Source organism: Ursus maritimus, unplaced genomic scaffold, assembly GCF_017311325.1.
Source record: "Ursus maritimus isolate PB19 unplaced genomic scaffold, ASM1731132v1 scaffold_4, whole genome shotgun sequence".
Classification (NCBI taxonomy): Eukaryota; Metazoa; Chordata; class Mammalia; order Carnivora; family Ursidae; genus Ursus; species Ursus maritimus.
The window spans coordinates 45,045,071-45,064,940 of record NW_024426552.1 but is presented as its reverse complement, the minus strand read 5'-3'; the positions used below and the strand labels follow the sequence as shown (position 1 = coordinate 45,064,940).

The 19,870-nt window shown below is 36.2% G+C and overlaps 1 long non-coding RNA gene across 1 annotated transcript in view; it reads left to right on the top strand.

Annotated features, from left to right (window-relative positions):
• Positions 1 to 19,576, top strand: part of LOC103673252 — a 428,647-nt gene extending 409,071 nt beyond the window's left edge. The window contains exon 5 of the long non-coding RNA XR_571351.2: positions 19,519 to 19,576. This is a non-coding gene — a long non-coding RNA (uncharacterized LOC103673252). The remainder of the gene's footprint in view (positions 1 to 19,518) is intronic.
• Positions 19,577 to 19,870: the final 294 nt, after the last annotated feature.

Here is a 19,870-nt window from a genome sequence, read left to right as displayed (position 1 = left end):
TCTTGAAATACTCGTGGGCTCCTTTCTCTCCTTTCTGTACTTATGGAATTTTGAATATACATATTTTAGTCTACTTGATACTGTCCCATAGGTCATCAATATTCACTTTTTGTCATTTATTTTCTTTCCTCTTGGCTTTATTTTGGACAATTTATTTTTGGATAATTAATTTTATTCATGGATACTAATTGAGTCTTACTACAATTCAGCTCTGTTCATCCCATTTCCACTTTGAAAAAATGACAATGATTTCCTTCTATCTGCAAAATTTATAAACTCTCTAGTTATATTTCAAATCACCACTTATTCAGGCCAAAAATCATCTATACCCATTTACCACTATTTTAGAGCATTATATGCCAAACAAACTGAATTTCTAACTGTTCCTTACTTTCTGTTTCAGATTTTAGGTATATTTGTTGTTCTAAAGGAAAGTATTTCTATCACCTTAAAGCTTAGCTTAAAGAGACTTCTGTGAAATTCTGTTCCCTCTGAAATTCCCTTAATATCTATGTCCAAGTACTTAATGCTATTTATCACTAATGTGTATTAGAGTAATTTCCATGCTTGTTTATCTCTCCTAGTAGATTACAACTCATAAGTAGATCTAAAGATCGCACTTTGTCTCCATATCCCCCAGCATATTGTTTTCGTAGGTTCTCAATAAATATATATTGAGTAGAATTACATTATCAAACAAAAATGCCAAAATATATTCTGTGTAGAATATGTAAAAAGAAGAAAAGTGTCATATATTTTTGGAAGCTTTTCACCCAAATAGTAATTAACAAACTTAAGGTTCTTAAAGGAAGAAACTCTCAGCCAATGAAAAACCTGGCTATCTAGAATTTGTGAAGTTTAGTGTAACCAGAGTTTTATCCCTGTTTTTAGTTAAATTCGAAATATGTTATTAGATAAAGAATCTCTGGCTCGCTAGCAAAGCTGTTGTAATCTTATAATACCCAAAACAAAACAAAACAAAAAACAAACAAAAACAAAGCTGTATCTCTGCAAGTTTCCTCTTTGCTTTGCCCTTGTGCCTGGAGTTTTCAAAGAAATACAGATCAAGAGACATAAAATGCTTTGACAACTAAACATAAATCCTGACATGCTTCTTAGCCGTTGGGGACTTACTGAAGCAAAACTGACTCACAAAAGACAATGGAAATGCTTTAGAGATGATCCAGAAGATAATTAAAGGACTGGAAATGAAAACTGGCATTTAGAGGTTAATAGAGCTAGAACCCTACAACTTGATGGGAAAGGTTCCAATAGTCATTTCATGCCAGTCTTTTTTTTTTTTCTTTTTAAGATTTTTTATTTATTCATTTGAGAGACACAGAGTGAGTGAGAGCATGAGCAGTGGGGAGGGGCAGAGGGAGAATGAGAAGCAGACTCCCTGCTGAGCAGGGTGCCTGACACAGGGCTCAATCCCAGGACCCCAGGATCATGAGCTGAGCCAAAGGTAGATGCTTAACCAACTGAGCCACCAAGGTGCCTCCCATGCCAGTCTTTAAATATACTTTATTAAGTGAGGATGGCTGGCTGTTTTTAAAATCTGACATGCATAGGACAAGATAAAATGGCTTTAAACTAAATTGCAAGGGACTTAATTTTGTTTGGAATAATTTCCTGTGATGAGTTTAAGTTATTGAATAACTCTCCTTCTGTAAAAGAGATGAGAATTTTTCCATATTTAGGGGGTCTATGTGCTGCTGCTGAAAGAAATACACTGATTATGTATCTTGAGGGTTCTCCTCATAATTTTATATTGTCGAAACTTTGATAGATGGTGGGGCACCTGGGTGGCACAACGGTTAAGCGTCTGCCTTCAGCTCAGGGCGTGATCCTGGCGTTATAGGATCGAGCCCCACATCAGGCTCCTCTGCTCTGAGCCTGCTTCTTCCTCTCCCACTCCCCCTGCTTGTGTTCTCTCTCTTGCTGGCTGTCTCTATCTCTGTCAAATAAATTAATTTTAAAAAAATCTTTAAAAAAAAACTTTGATAGATGGGACTGTCCTAGCAAATTCTTCTTCCCTTGGTAATTTCTTATTTACCCTGCCAAAAAAAAGCCATCTTTTTTTTTTCACCCCAAATTTCTTTCTTTTTTCCTTTTTTCTTACTTTCTTTTACTTCCTTTTTGTCTTTCTTTTTATTGAAGTATAATTAACATACAGTATTATATTAGTTTCAGGTGAACAGTAAAGTGATTTAACAATTCTGTACATTACTCAGTGCTCATCAAGATAGTGTACTCTTAATCCCCTTTTTCTATTACATCCATCTCCCTACCCACCTCCTCTCTGGTAACCACCAGTTTGTTGTCTGTATTTGTCTGGGTTCTTTGTTTATTCATTTGTTTCCTAAATTCTGTGTATGGATGAGATTATTGGTAATTGTCTTTCTCTGACTTATTTCACTTAGCATTATACACTAGGTCCATCCATATTGTTCCAAATGGCAAGATCTCATTCTTTTTTGTATGAGTAATATTCCATTGCATACATGCATACCACTTCTTTATCCATTCATCTATTGATGGATACTTGGGCTGCTTCCATACCTTAGCTATTGTAATTAATGTTGCAGTAAACATAACAGTGCATATATTTTTTCAAATTACTGTTTTCATTCTCTTTGGGTAGATACCCAGTAATGGAATTACTAGATCATACAGTAATTCTATTTTTAATTTTTTGAGGAACCTCCATATTGTTTTCCATAGTGGCTGCGCCAGCTTGCATTCCCACCAACCGTGCACGAGGGTTCTTTTTCCTCCACATCCTCACCAACACTTTTTATTTTTTGTCTTTTCAGTAACAGTCATTCTGACAGGTCTAGGGTGATATATCATTGTGGTTTGGGTTTGCATTTTCTTGATGATTAGTGATGTTAAGCATCTTTTCATGTGTCTGTTGGCCGTCTGTATGTGTTTTTTGGGACAATATCTATTCAGATCTTCTGCCCACTTTTTAGTAGAATTATTTGGGGGTTTTTTGGTGTTGAGTTGTAGAAATTCTTTATGTATTTTGGATATTTACCCCTTATCAGATATATCATTTGCAAATATCTCCTCCCATTCAGTACATTTCCATTTTGTTTTGTTGATAATTTCCTTCACTGTGCAAAAGGTTTTTATTTTGGTGTAGTCCAAATGGCTCATTTTTGCTTTTGTTTCTTTTGCCTAAGGTGACATATCTAGAAAAATATTTCTATGGCTGACATCAAAGAAATTACTACCTATGTTTTCTTCTAGGAGTTTTATGATTTCAGATCTCACATTTAGGTCTTTAATACATTTCAAGCTTATTTTTGTGTGTGGTGTAAGAAAGTGATTCTGTCTCCTTCTTTTGCCTGTAGCTGTCTAGTTTTCCCAGCACCATTTATTGAAGAGACTGTCTTTTCCCCCATTGTATGTTCCTGCCTCCTTTGTTGCATATTAATTGACTATACAAACATGGGTTTATTTCTGGGTTCTCTATTGTTTTCCATTGATTTATGTGTTCATTTTTGGGCCAGTACCATAGTGTTTTGATTACTACAGCTTTGTAGTGTATCTTGAAATCTGTGATTGTGACACCTCCAGCTTTGTTCTTTTTCAACATTGCTTTGGCTATTAGGGGTCTTTAGGAATTGCATATAAATTTTAGGATTTGTTCCAGTCTGTGAAAAATGTTTTTGGTATATTGATAGAGATTGCATTAAATCTGTAGATTGTTTTGGATAGTATGGACATTTTAACAATATTCTTTCTTCCAGTCCATTATCATGGAATATCTTTTCATTTGTTTTTGATATCTTCAATTTCTTTCATTAATGTCTTACAGTTTTTAGAGTATAGGTCTTCCACCTCTTTGGTTAAGTTTATTCCTTTGCACTTTATTATTTTTGATACAATTAGAAATAGGATCATTTTCTCAATTTCTCTCTGCTACTTGATTATTAGTGTATACCAATGCAACAGATTCATGAATATTAATTTTGTATCTTGTGACTTTACTGAATTCATTTATCAGTTCTAGCAGATTTTTGGTGGAGTCCTTGGGTTTTCTATATATAGTAGCATGTCATCTGCAAATAGTGAATATTACTTATTCCTTACCATTTTGGATGTCTTTTATTTATTTTTCTTGTCTGAGTGCTGTGGCTAGTACATTCTAATTTTCTCTGAGAAAACTTTAATATAGCAATGGGAGACTTGTGTAAACGAAGTTTGTCATTAAGGCAGATGAGATTCTAGTTTTTGAACAGCCATCAAAGAAAAAAGATTACCAGCACATAAAGAAATTGGTATAAACTATCATTACTGGCTTTTTTTTTTTCAAAATTTTTCCTTAAAAATTTATCTTCGATTACTTTTTTGTAAAGAGTTACATTTAAATGCATGAGCATTTGGTCCAGTCCTGTATAATTTTGAATTAAAGAGAAAAGTAGATTTATTAAGTGACTGATATGTTTTGGAAAATTTTTTCTAAGGTTCAAGGAAAGATGTATTGAATAGCTTTGTAAGTAGGTTTAAAATTTTTGAATTCCTATGTTGTCCCAGCTCTCCTCACAAAAATGACAGTAATAGACTAGATTTCTTAACTAAATTATGCAAAATTACCCACACCAAAACACACTTATTTTATCCATGACATAAAGAATCTTAGTCTGGCAATATTAGATAGGCTTATATTATAAACAGACATCTAGGTTAATTCCATTGCCTGGTGTTACTCACTGAATCAGTACAGTGGCGCCCTCATTAGATCCCAGGCCTTTGATTCCCAAGTTATTATAATATCTACCAAGGCAAGCTGCCTGTAACCTATCAGTATGTCTCCTATAACTAATTCGGCAACATTGAGTAAAATCACTTAAATGATTATGTAGCTTAAAAAAGCTCTGAAGGAAACTTCCCTAAGAAGGTTTCAGTTACTTGCCTTTTATCATGTATTGTTCATTCTGAATCAAAACCAGGCTTGTGGGGCACCTGGGTGGCTCAGTCAGCTAAGCGTCTGCCTTTGGCTCAGGTCATGATCTCCTGGTCCTGGGATCCAGCCTGGCATCTGCATAGGCTCCCTGCTGGTTCTCCCTTTCCCTGCCACTCCCCCTGCTCGTGCTCTCTCTTGCACTCTCTCTCTCTCTCAAATAAATAAATAAAAACTAAAAAAAAAAAAAAGGCTTGCTGTGAAAGTATTCTTCCTATAATTGTTAATCTTCAAACATGCCTATTTTGAAATCAGTATTTGTTGAGTAACATAAAAAATGTTCATAATAAATTGTGGGGAAAACATACAACAAAATGTAAATACATACACATACACACACACTTTCTGAAAAATGGAAGCAAACAAAAATGTTAACCGTGCCCATCTCCCATCTCTCAGTGGTCACATTTTGAATAAGTTTTTTCTTTTTCCATATCCCTGCTTATTTATAACTTTTTAAAAATTCCAACAATAAACATGCACTGCTTTTATGAGGAGAAAAAAAAGTCAAAAAGCTTTCAGGTCAATTTTCTTGTGATTTTGATTGGGTGCATAATTTGAAGCAAGTTCTTGAGAACTCCTTAACATTTTATAGATCAAATCTAGAGCAGCAATGAGCAGCCAGCATTTGATGGTACTCATGCAGCTTGCCTAATTGTGAGCATGATCCTAAATATAATTCTCCAATGAAATAATCTGGTTTTTCAAAATAATTCGGTTCTTAATAGTGATAAAAAATACTCTTGCATACCATTTAAGATCTGTGAAAGACCAACTTTTTTAGCCAATGATGTTTATCTGCCATTACCTCAGGGGGATGTATGCAGTTGGTGCTTTCTTTAATTCCCTTGTTTTGTTTTGTTTCTGTAAGATTTTCTGCTGGTATCATGGGAAGGACCTCTTCAACACCACATTGTGGGTGGCTACATCCAAAGTATAGGTAATTGGCCAGAGGTATGGAGAAGCCTTTCCTGGATTCATGCAAGGGAAGAGCTCTTGACCACAATAGAACATCTTATGTAAAAGACTGCCTGCAGAGGAAGAATTAATTTTACAAAAATCGAAGTTTGATATTATCATCTAGCCACAAACTGAACAGTAAAGGCTAATTTGATTATAAGTGAAGGTCCCACATAGTACGTCGTCTAGCACAGAACTTTCTCAGATTTGATACTTGCTCGTTGTGTATCTTCGCGACCTCCTCTCTGGTGCTGAATTGCAGTCTCAGATTTGATACTTGCTCGTTGTGTATCTTCGCGACCTCCTCTCTGGTGCTGAATTGCAGTCTCAGATTTGATACTTGCTCGTTGTGTATCTTCGCGACCTCCTCTCTGGTGCTGAATTGCAGTTGAATTCTCGGTAAGAGTCTTCAGTACCTCCTTGGGCTGGCCTGGGCCGGTAAACAGTTGCCTGAAGTGTTTATATATTATCATGGTCAATAGGTCAATGAAATTTGTACACTTTTGGTAACATTTGGCATACATGATGCCCCTCCAGGTCCTTTTCTGTTTGGTAGTTTGTGACTCTAAAATCCCTACTGGGGTGCCTGGGTGGCTCAGTCAGTTAAGCATCTGCCTTTGGCTCGGGTCATGATACCAGGGTCCTGGGATCAAGCTCCCTGTAGGGCTCCCTGCTCTTCCAGGAGCCTGCTTCTTCCTCTCCCTCTGCCTGCCACTCCCCCTGCTTGGGCTCTCTCTCTCAAATAAATAAATAAATAAATAAATAAATAAATAAATAAGATCTTTTAAAAATAAAATAAAAATCCCCACTGTTACGTTTGTTAATTTATGGAAATAGATTTTCCTTTTGAAAAAAATACTCTTGGGTGGCTAAATACATCTTAGTGGCTAAAAAGCTACTCAAATTTAACATTCAGTATATTAGGTAATCTAATTAAAACCACTACAGTCTGAAAGAAAGTTTAATTTATGCTGGGGCAAAAGCAGCCTACCAGAAAGTGTACAGTCTTGGTTTCCACTCTACTATTCTTATTATATACATGTCATTATTTTGCCTACAAGATTGTAACTACTCACTGTTCAAATGGTTCAGTCAACACTCACTCAGTAAAAAGGTAAAATGATGGAAAGAGACTAAACTATAAAAGGAACATAAAACATTTTTGTTTGTATTATGGTGCTGCTTGAACATATTTTAGGAATAGATGTCTTTCCAAACTCTTTTGCTCTCTCAGTGTATAATCACTCACCCTTAGAATCAAGGACATCTTCTGTAAATCTAACCAAACTTTCTAATCACTAGTGTAAGTCCACTTATTGGTATTTGGTTTTCAGTATAGACAATGTCCCAGCATCTTATTTAAAGCAACTTTTCATGGTCTTGAAGCAGAACATCAGCATAGCTCTACTTGAATGGCCCCTACTTTGCCTAAAATCATTGAGGCTGTAGAGAAAGAGTTTTTGTAACAATTTGTTTAAGAACTCCAAATCAAACTCTGCCAATTAGTAATAATCAATTAGTAGGACTTAATTTTCTCTGGCACCAGAAACGTTTCTTCTATAATCCTTATTTATCTGATCCAATTTTCATCTCATTAATCATTCTTGCTGTTATTTCCTGGATTGTTCTTTGTATCTTTTCCAATTGAGTTCTTCTGAAATTATTATTCTGTTACTCCACTGTAGCTCAGCTGTGGAGAGGGCTTCAAATAACTGCAATTCTTTGGTGCTCTGGGTATCGCTAAGGAAGGCCTAAAATCCCACTGCACCAAATTCAATTCCATTGTATTTGATTGTTTCTGAACTGTTCTCTTTGTAATTTGGAAGTGTTGGAGGCAGGGGAGGTAAGGGATATACATTTTCCCAATGGAGTAGCAATAATAAGAGCTGAATTTGAGGAATTCAGTCTCCCAGCATAATGCTGATTTGGGCTCTGGTGTCAAGATTATATCTAGGAATATGAACATCTGGACCTAACAAGATAGCAGCATGCATTTGGATCATGAATAAACAATGTTTTTCCAACATGGTTATTGCTGGCTCCATCAATAAAAGGCTTGTCAATGATTAGAAAAATCATGCTCTGACACTTATTGGCCAGCTGTCTGACGCAAAGATAGCAGATGTAATCACTTTGGAAAGCAATCCCGTTTAGGGGTTATAGTAAAAATGAGTAGAAAGCCAATTTCTAGTTGTTTTTCCCAAGATGGTGACTCAGGCGTGTGCACATGCACACATGTGTACACACACGTGCGTGCACACGCACGCACACACATACACACACACACACACACACACAGCTACATCTTTTGTGAAGAGAGGTAGCCTGCTTCTTGGCCTACCCATGAGCCTCATAGGAGAAGTCTTGAGGAAGGACTTGATACACATCTGACTGGGCTCCTCATTCTTAGTGCAAATCCCTTCAATTCAAGGTATTCATCCTTCTTCAGGCAGCTTTTAAAGGCAAATATTATTCAAGGTGAGAAAGATATCCTGCTCTTACAAGGCTATTTCTTCCTTAACTCTGGTTATTTCTGGCAGAGCTCAGAAGACACATATCTTTTATTTTTATTTAAATTCCATTAATTAACACATAGTGTATTATTAGTTTCAGAGGTAGCATTCAGTGATTCATCAGTCTTATATAACACCCAGTGCTCTTTACATCATGCGCCCTCCTTAATGTCCACCACCCAGTCTGTCACCAGTCCATACCCCATCTCTCCATTCCCCTACCCTCCAGTAACCCTCAGTTTGTTTCCTACACTTAAGAGTCTTTCACGCTTTGTCACCCTTTCTGATTTCGTCTTATTTTCCCACTCTTCCTCTATGATCCTCTGTTTTGTTTCTTAAATTCCACATATAAGTGAGATCATATGATAATTGTCTTTCTCTTATTGACTTATTTCATATATCATAAGTTCCTCTACTTCCATTCACATCATTGCAAACGTCAAGATTTCATTTTTTTGGTGGCTGAGCAGTATTCCATTGTGTATATATACCACATCTTCCTTATCCATTCCTCTGCCAATGGACATCTGGGCTCTTTCCATAGTTTGGCTATTGTGGATATTGCTGCTATAAACATTGGGTGCAGGTGCCCCTTCGGATCACTACATTTGTATCTTTGGGGTAGATACCTATGCAATGGTTGGGTCCTAGGGTAGCTCTATTTTCAATTTTTTGAGGAATATCCATACTGTTTTCCAGAGTGGCTGCATGAGCTTGCATTCCTACCGATAATGTTAAAAGGGTTCCCCTTTCTCCACATCCTCCTCAACATCTGTCCTTTCTTGACTTGTTAATTTTAGCCATTCTGACTGGTGCGAGGTGGTATCTCACTGTGGCTCTGATTTGTACTTCCCTGATGCCGAGTGATGTTGAGTATTTTTTTATGTGTCTGCTGGCCATCTGTACGTCTTCCTTGGAGAAATGTCTCTTCATGTCTTCTGTCCATATCTTGATTGGATTATTTGTTCCTTGGGTGTTGAGTTTGATAAGCTCTTTACAGATTTTGGATACTAGCCCTTTATCTGACAAGACATTTGCAAATATCTTCTTCCATTCTGTCAGTTGTCTTTTGGTTTTCTCCACTGTTTTCTTTCCTGTGCAGAAGCTTTTTATCTTGATGAAGTCCCAATAGTTGATTTTTGTTTTTGTCTCCCTTGCCTTTGGAGGCATGTCTAGCCAGAAGTTGCTGTGACGAGGTCACAGAGGTTGCTGCCTCTGTTCTCCTCTAGGATTTTGATGATTTCCTGTCTCACATTTAGGTCTTTCATCCATTTTGAGTCTATCTTTATGTATGGTGTAAGAAAATGGTCCAGTTTCGTTCTTCTGCATGTGGCTGTCCAATTTTCCCAACACCATTTGTTGAAGAGACTGTCTTTTCTTTCCATTGGATATTCTTTGATGCTTTGTTGAAGATTAGTTGACCATAGAGTTGTGGGTCCATTTCTGGGTTCTCTCTTCGGTTGCCTTGATCTATGTGTCTGTTTTGGGACCAGTACCATACTGTCTTGATGACTACAGCTTTGTAATAGAGCTTGAAGTCTGGAATCGTGATGCCACCAGCTTTGGTTTTCTTTTTCAACATTCCTTTGGCTATTTGGAGTCTTTTCTGGTTCCATACAAATTTTAGGATTATTTGTTCCAGCCCTGTGAAAAAAGTTGATGGTATTATGATAGGGATTGCACTGAATGTATAGATTGCTCTCATTAGCATAGACATTTTAGCAACAATTGTTCTTTCAATCCATGAGCATGGAACGTTTTTCCATTTCTTTGTGTCTTCCTCAATTTCTTTCATGAGTGTTCTATAGTATTCTGAGTACAGATCCTTTGCCTCTTTGGCTAGGTTTATTGCCAGGTATTTTATGGTTTTGGGTGCAATTGTAGATGGAATCAACTCCTTAATTTCTCTTCTTCTGTCTCTTTGTTAGTGTATAGAAATGCAACAGATTTCTGTGCATTGATTTTATATCCTGCCACTTTGCTGAATTCCTGAATGAGTTCCAGCAATTTTGGGGCGGAGTCTTTTAGGTTTTCCGCATAGAGTCTCATGTCATCTGCAAAGTGTGAGAGTTTGACTTCTTCTTTGCTGATTCAGATGCCTTTAATTTCATTTTGTTGTCTGATTGCTGAGGCTAGGATTTCTAGGACTGTGTTGAACAACAGTGGTAAGAATGGACATCCTTGTCATATTCCTGACCTTAGGAGAAAAGCTCTCAGTTTTTTCCCGTTGAGAATGGTATTCACTCTGGGCTTTCTTTAATCTGGCTTTTATGATATTGAGGTATGTTCCCTCTATCCCTACACTGTGAAGAGTTTTAATCAAGAAAAGATGTTGTACTTTGTCAAGTGCTTTTTCTGCATCTATTGAAAGGATCATATGGTTCTTGTCCTTTCTTATTATTAATGTAGTAATATAATTATAATGTAGTCCTTTCTTATTATTAATGTATTAATCACATTGATTGATTTGCTGATGTTGAACCACCCTTGCAGCCCAGGAATAAATCCCACTTAGTTGTGGTGAATAATCCTTTCAATGTACTGTTGGATCCTATTGGCTAGTATCTTGGTGAGGATTTTTGCATCCGTGTTCATCAGGGACATTGGTCTGTAATTCTCCTTTTTGGTGCAGTATTTTTGTCTGGTTTTGGGATCAAGGTAATGCTGGCCTCAAAGAAAACATTTGGAAGTTTTCCTTCCACTTCCATTTTTTGAAACAGCTTCACAGGAATAAGTATTAATTCCTCTTTAAATGTTTAGTAGAATTCCTGTGGGAAGCCATCCAGCCCTGGACTCTTGTTTTTTGGGAGATTTTTGATTACTGCTTCAATTTCCTTGCTGGTGATGGGTCCATTCACGTATTCTATTTCTTCCTGTTTTAGTCTGGGTAGTTTATACATCTCTAGGAGCACATCCATTTCTTCCAGATTGCCTAATTTGTTGGCATATAGTTGCTCAGAATATGTTCTTATAATTGTTTGTATTTCTTTGATGTTGGTTGTGATATCTCCTCTTTCATTCATGATTTTATTTATTTGGGTCCTTTCTCTTGTTTTTGATAAGTCTGGCCAGGAGTTTATTGATCTTATTAATTCTTTCAAAGAAACATCTCCTAGTTTCATTGATGTGTTCTACTATTTTGGTTTCTATTTCACTGATTTCTGCTCTAATCTTTATTAATTCTCTTCCCTTGCTGCGTTTAGACTTTATTTACTGTTCTTTCTCCAGCTCCTTAGGTGTAAAGTTAAGTTGTGTATTTGAGACCTTTCTTGTTTCTTTACAAAGGCTTGCATTTGCTATATACTTCCCTCTTAGGACCGTCTTTGCTGCATCCTAAAGGTTTTGAACAGTTGTGTTTACTTATTCCTTTGTTTCCATAAATTTTTTTTTAAATTCTTCTTTAATTTCTGGTTGACCCATTCATTTTTTAGTAGGATGCTCTTTAGCCTCCATGCATTTGAGTTCTTTCCAAATTTCCTCTTGTGATTGAGTTCAAGTTTCAAAGCACTGTGGCCTGAAAATATGCAGGGAATGACCCCAATCTTTTTGTACCTGTTGAGACCTGATTTATGACCCAGTATGTGATCTGTTCTGGACAATGCTCCATGTGCACTTGAGAAAAATGTGTATTCTGTTGCTTTAGGATGGAATGCTCTGAATATATCTGTGACGTCCATCTGGTCCAGTGTGTCATTCAAAGCCCTTGTTTCCTTGTTGATCTAGAAACTGAAAGAGTTTGTGATCACTAAACCAGTCCTGCAAGAAATCTTAAAGGGTATACTTTAAGCAAAGAGAGAGCCCAAAGGTAACATAGACCAGAAAGGAATAGAGACAGTATACAGAAACAGTGACCTTACAGGTAACACAATGGCACTAAATTCACATCTTTCAATAGTCACTCTGAATGTAAATGGGCTAAATGCCACAATCAAAAGACACAGGGTATCAGTTTGGATAAAAAAGCAAGAACCATCAATATGCTGTCTGCAAGAGACTCATTTTAGGCCCTAAAATACCTCCAGACTGAAAGTGAGGGGGTGGAATACCATTTTTCATGCTGATGGACATCAAAAGAAAGCTGGGATGGCAAACCTTGTATCAGACAAATTAGACTTTAAACCAAAGACTGTAATAATAGATGAGAACGGAGACCAAATGATAATTAAAGGGTCTATCCAACAAGAAGATCTAACAATTGCAAATGTTTATGCCCCTAACATGGGAGTAGCCAATTATATAAGCCAATTAATAACAGAATCAAAGTAACACATCGACAACAATACAATACTAGTAGGGGACTTTAACACCCCACTCACTGCAATGGACAGATCATCTAAGACACATATCTTTTAAAGACAAGGAGAGGGGAGGCTAGGTCAGACTTACAGGGCAGAGATGGGAGGCAACTCTAGGAGCTACGAAAGAGGTACAGGAGGGATTCCACCTTAAGTTTCTTCCCAGACCAAGTCCTATCAGATGTAAACATATCTGGTAGTACACTCATTGGATTTCTATGCTTTCTGCTAACAACTTTGTACATATGGAGTGTGAAAGTGAATTCTCCCATTCTTCCCTTTGTTCTTAGTAAATAACGAGAGAAAAAATACATCTAGCCTTTGTTTTAGATATTATTTTAGGAATATCAGGAAATTCATTTGAACAAGATATGCTAAAATATTTCCATATTTAAATGAAACAGGTATGAAAGTCAGAGGATAAGTAAAAGATTAAAAGAATTAAAAATTATTCTGGGGGCGCCTGGGTGGCTCAGTCGTTAAGCGTCTGCCTTCGGCTCAGGGCGTGATCCCAGCGTTCTGGGATTGAGCCCCATGTCAGGCTCCTCTGCTGGGACCCTGCTTCTTCCTCTCCCATTCCCCCTGCTTGTGTTCCCCCTCTCACTGGCTGTCTCTCTCTCTGTCAAATAAATAAATAAATAAATAAATAAATAAAATCTTTTAAAAAAATTATTCTGAATCAGGTAAAGTCTGGAAATAGGTGCTACAGTCTCTTCCAACTCTGAGATTTGAAAGCTTTATCACCTATATTTATATGACATATCAGATTTACAAAGTAGTTTCACATATATTCTCTGATTTTTACAACCTTAAGTCAAACACATGAGCCCCACAGATAAAGAAACTGAAGCTCCTTGTCATGGTTGGATCCTGATTAAGATCAAGGTTTTCTGACTCTCCATCCAAAGTTTTATAGCCTTTAATTCATACAGTACCCTATGCAAAAATATAAGTTATATCAACATATTGGAAAGCCTCTCTGCTAAGATAGAGTTCTAAATGAGCAAATTTGTGCAAATTCACAATAGCTCTTTTTATTCTGATGTCTTACTAGCATGCCAAAATGTGATAGACATATGGTCCCTGCCTTTAAGAATGTTCTGTTAAAGATAACAGAATTATAAATTAGTTCCCTCTCCACTTATATTAGTTAGGTTCTTTCAGTATGCAAGGAGCACTGTATGCTATGGTTTCAGGTGGAGTTTAATTTTGGGTTTCAAGGAGAAGTAAGAAAGAACAGAACATGTTTTCCTGAGGGCTTGAGGAAAATTCAGACATGCATGTTTACCAGAATCAACAAAAGCTGGAGAAGCTGGAGGGCATCTCTGAAAAGCTGCTATAGATGCTCATCTCCTGTGCCTAGGACACCGCCCTTACCACCCTGCTACTTTCTCCAGATGTTTCTTTTTATTCCATGTAAACTAATCTGTGTCTACACTCCTTTTCTCTGTCTCATTTTTTTTTTTCTGATTTGAGTTGCTTATTATGAACTTCTTGGGTAATATTATTACCTTCTTTGGAATGCCCGAGTGGCTCAGTCAGTTAAGTGTCTGCATTCAGCTCAGTTCATGATCCTAGGGTCCTGGGATCAAGTTCCACATGAGGCTTCTTGCTCAGAAGGGAGCCTGCTTCTCCCTCTGCCTACCGCTCTCCCTGCTTGTGCTCTCTCTCTCTTTCTCTCTGACAAATAAATAAATAAAATCTTCTTAAAAATATATATATTATTATCTTCTTTTATTTTTTTGAACTTTTCTACTCTTGACTTCATCTCTTCTCAGAGGATCAGTTGAGCTGCTAGTCACCAGAACGGGCTTTTGCTGGGGCTTCAACCACCTGTATAGGTCTACTGCATGTCTCTGGGTCATGTTTTCCAACCTCAGCCCTGACCTAATTAGCTTTCCCAAGAGTTGTGGGTCATGTGATACAAACAAAGGTGACCACAAGCAAAGACTATCCCAGGAGTAGAGGCAGGCTGGTTTGTAGTCCAGGTCCTCTCATGGCAACCTGAATGCACTGCACTATGCAACGTTCTTTATTTTATTTTTTATCTTAATCTGATAAATAATTTTTAAAATATTTTTACTTTGAGCAGACTTATTGATTCTTGTCTATTCTCTTGGACCAATTTTCAAATAAATATAAATATAAGCATTTTATTGATACTCAAGACAGCAAGAAAATTGGATTAGAATAATAATGAAATCAAATAAATTAGAAGTCCTATTATCATATGCACTTTGGACCAGTAATTGGTTAATCAAAAAGTCATTTAATGTGAGGAATATTTTTTATTTATTTATTTGTTTTTAAAGATTTTATTTATTTGGGAGAGAGAGCACAAGTAGAGGGGAGGGGCAGAGGAAGAGGGAGAAGCAGACTCCCCATCAAGCAGGGAGCCTGATGTGGGGCTCCATCCTAGGACTCCAAGATCATGACCTGAGTCAAAGACAGACACTTAACTGACTGAGCCACCCAGGGGCCCCAAAGAATATTTTTTAAATGATATATTGTTTAAAGATAATATTTTAACTTAATATACATAAATATCTTTTGGTTGGTGTGCTCCACAGTAGTTGTATAAAGACCATATTTCTCTAATTTCCAACTTTTGCTTCTTTAAAGTGAAAATTTAAACACATTTGCAAACTAATGTTGGTGCATAAGTCTTAAGATTTTGAGAATATTTTCCCAGTCATTTATAATTTTCTTATCTACACTTAATTTTAAAAGAAAATTTCAGGGGCGCCTGGCTGGTGCAGTCGTTAAGCGTCTGCATTCGGTTCAGGGCGTGATCCCAGTGTTCTGGGATCGAGCCCCACATCAGGCTTCTCCGCTAGGAACCTGCTTCTTCCTCTCCCACCCCCCCTGCTCGTGTTCCCTCTCTTGCTGGCTGTCTCTATCTGTCAAAATAAATAAATAAAATCTTTAAAAAAAAAAAAAAATTTCATTTAGAAACATAAAATTATCATTCCTTAATCAGAGAACTGAACTTGGTTTTGATAGAAAAACTTTATTTTTCACTCACATTTCTTTAAGTTATATATTTGAATAAATTAAATAATTAAAAATAAAATAAAATTATTGAAAATAACACTAAATAAAATAAATAACATAAAGCAACAAAAAACCTGACTCTTCCTATCTCTACAACACGACTGATAGGAACAAAAATACAGTGTGGCTTGGAGAAGAAAACAGTCTCTGGTCATGAGTGTTTGCTATGCCATGAGCCTCCGTCACGTGATTTACGGGGAAAACAAAGAATCCATTCATCTAGCAAGTGACCAAAGGGGTTTTACTGCACATATATTCAACACAGTTCAAAATTTCTCTTAGATTATAATAACATGTAAGCTTTAAAAAGATTTAAAATGGAGAGAAAATTTCATTGGTGAATTTTAAATAAAGGTAATTTCAGTTAGAAAAATATAAAAGAAGATAGAATTAAAACTGGTTAGTATAGGTAAATAAGCAACAAGAAACAGAAATAGGCACTTCCTCAGAATGTACACAAAAGTTAATTCCGAGCGAGTGAAGTAGAGGTAGGCTTCTGTTTGCTAAGAATACAAGGAGCAGAGAACATGAAAAGGTCTCTTATAACAGACATTCCTTAAATGAATCGGGAAACCAGAAATGACAGAGAACAAAAAAAAGAGAATCGAGTGGCAAGCACATGAGCTGAGGCATGTCTGCTCTTGGGGATGTGCTAATCTTGGGTTTTAACCCAGACTGAACCAGAAGCAGAAACTGTGGGATTCAGAAAATCAAGGAGTTGGAACTGAGGCCACGAGAATAAAGCTGGGACCTGGCTGGCCTGTACTCAAAAGGTTAAAAGGAAAAAAGAAAGGAAAACTGCACTGACACAGGAGAATATAAGGATGTTTACTCTAGCCTGAATTTTGAGTGGCTTAAAAAAAAAATTCTCAGTTGGGTCTGTACCAAACATTGTCTGGTTTGGGAAAGAAAGGGCCATAAAAATTGCTCTTGTAACAGTAATACTTCTGAGAGTCATGGAATAAGAAACACAAAAATTCCTTGATAGGACATGCTTTCAACCTAGACTGCACAGGATTCCTGTAAGAATGAAAATGAGTTAACAATACAATTGTAAAAGGAAACAATCCACCACGAATGAGATAGCAGAAAATAGAATAATGGCAGAAAATAGAATCTGATAGGGATTCTGAACTTAGTGTGTGTGTCTGTGTGTGTATGTGTATAATTGATTAAAGAGAAAAAAAACAATATTCAAAGATACAAGAAAAGGATACAAAAAAGCATAAAATAAAATAAAGAGGAAATCAGAGAGGGAGACAAACCGTAAGAGACTCTTAACCATAGGAAACAAATTGAGTGTTGCTGGAGGGGAAGGGAGGGGAGTGGGGGGATGGGGTGACAGTCATTACAGAGGGCATGTGATGTAATGTACACTGGGTGTTATATGCAACTGATGAATAACTGAGTCTACCTCTGAAACTAATGATACACTATATGTTAATTCAAATAAAATCTAAAAACTATGTTATTTAAAAAAGATCTACTGATAAAAAGAGATTGATAGATGGAAAAATGTATGTACATCAAGTATAGTAAAATGTTTATAGTAGAATATAGGTAGTGGGTATACAGGTGCTTAATGTCAAATTATTTCGATTCTTACATGTTTGTAAATTTTCATAATAAAATATTGGGAGGAATATACTATGAACAAAGGATAGCCACATATAAAAAGAATCAGCTAGAGAAAACTATAAAAGCTGGACAAATATTTATAAAACCATTTGCAGTCATTAGCTGTAAACAAATGACCTCAATACCAAAGGATCATAATAAAACTGGAATAAGCAAGTTTGGGAACAAATAAAAATCATCTCACCATCAGAATACATCTCAAATTTTAAGGACAGAGGTTTAAGTGTAACATAGAGTAGAGGCAGTGGTACTCAGTGTGGGTAACTAGAAGCATCAGCCTCACCTAGAAGCTTACTACTAAAGCAAATTTGGGGGCTCCTCCACAGAGTACTAGAGCAGAAACTTTAGGGTTAGGCTAGCATTCTCTTCTAAAAAGCTCTCCAAGATGCTTCTGTTGCTCTCTTGATCATCACAGAATCACTGGTTATAAGGAAATAGAATTTCTGATAAAAGATAGCTAAGAAAAAATTAGTGATAAAAATTAGCAATAACTTAATCATCAGAGAATTCCCTTTCAAGTCCAAAATGAAAAGTATTACGCTTCTGTTTAATAAAGTACTTGCAAACAATTTTACTACCTACATTTAAAAATTATGGTGATTTTTGTTGTCAAATCGTTAAAGCTGATAAGAAAGCTCAGCAAAGTCTTGTTGGATGTAGGACTAGTGTACAAAATTATAAAAAACGTAAATATATTTTTACGAAGCAGAAACACTTATGTGATTTTTAAAAGACTTACAATAAAAATAAGGTACCTATAATCATGACAATAAAAGATGTGCAAAAACCTTATAAGGAAAAATATAAAGTCTTACTGCGAATCCTAGAAATAGCTGTGAGAGAGATCTTGCTGGATGAGAAGATTCAATATCACAACAGTGCAGCGCTCCCAGAATGTGTATATGTGTACATTTCAAAAATTTTTTGAAGAAAAATATTTTTAAAAATTGGAGAATATCTTCATGTAGTGAAGGATTATGTAATCAAGACACATAAAAGCCACACATGAAGGAAAAGATGGATATATTTGACTACTGAGTTTAATTCTGTTATTTGACAAAAGACTACAAATGAAGTGAAATACAGGACTCCGGATTGGGATGAAATATTGATAATACCTAGAACCAACAATTAACCACTACCTAAAATATACAAACAGCTCTTATAAATCAGTTAAAGACAAACTTAAGAATGGGTGGAGGTTATGAGCAGGCAATTCACGGAAGCATAAACCTGAATGATCCAAAATATACGAAAAGGAGAAAAGGAGCCACTTTTTCATAAGCTTCCTGTCCTTGCAGTTAACTGTTGGTAGTGTACAGAGAGCAATAAATGGGTATTGTCAGTCTTCCATTTTTAACTCCTATTGCTTTGAATTAGTAATTTGCAAATATTTTTGCAAAGGATATTACCATGGTACTGTTTACTCATCCGATTTTGATTTGAAGGCTTAATTGGGGTGATTATGTACTCCAGCTGCTTTTGCTTTTCAGCTAGACCTAAGAAGCCCATTTATTTATTAATTTAGCGACTTAATTTCTGTAAAATTCTTTGAAATGAGAGTGTTTCTCTTACCAGCTAAGAGTGAGAAAAAGAAAGGTTTTGGTTTTTGTTTTGTTTTTTTAAATGTCTCCTTGTGTGCCTCACAATTAAGAGTCATTCCCTGAAGACATTAAAAACTTCAGGAACGGGGAAAATGTGTAAAAGTTTATACTTGGAGAAGCTGTGGAAACACTGGAGCTGGAAACATTCTAAATTAGGAGATTAGGTTATATGCATAAGAATTCAAAGGTGACCAGGATCAAATCTGAAAATTAAGTGGAGGTTGATAACAGCTAAGAATTAGGAGGGTAACTCGCTGAAAACTTGTTGTCACAAACTGGCTTTTTCAGACTAATTTACCTCTTATTAAGTATGGCAATTTAATTTTTAAAAATTCTATTTTAAAAACCGTCACTGAGCGGAAAGGTGTCCAAATTTCTATGTTAAAGAATGGTTAGTGAGTTGGCTTTGGAATCAGATTATGTGGATTGAAATGCTGGTTTGTTGTATGCCTTTGAGCAAATTTCATGATTCTCTGCCTCAGGTCCCTTATCTGCAAGATGGAATGGTTAATACCACCGACCTCATAAGATCAGTATAAGGATTGGAAGAGATAATACCAGTAAGTACACCGCATCTGAAAAACACTAAACACTAGATAAAATTTAGCTATAGGTTTTCATACCACATCTAAGGGAAGCCTGTCTGTTTGGATCTCAAAGCATATAACTAATATACTATAGCTCACCTACTGCCAATTTTTGTACCTGGAAAATGCTAATTGCTCTCTTTTTAACTGGTCTCTTTTTAAGGGCTGTAATTAAAAGCTAAATGTTAGGAGAAAAACAGGATACGTCAATGAAGATAATAATAGAATACGTCATGAAGATAATGTT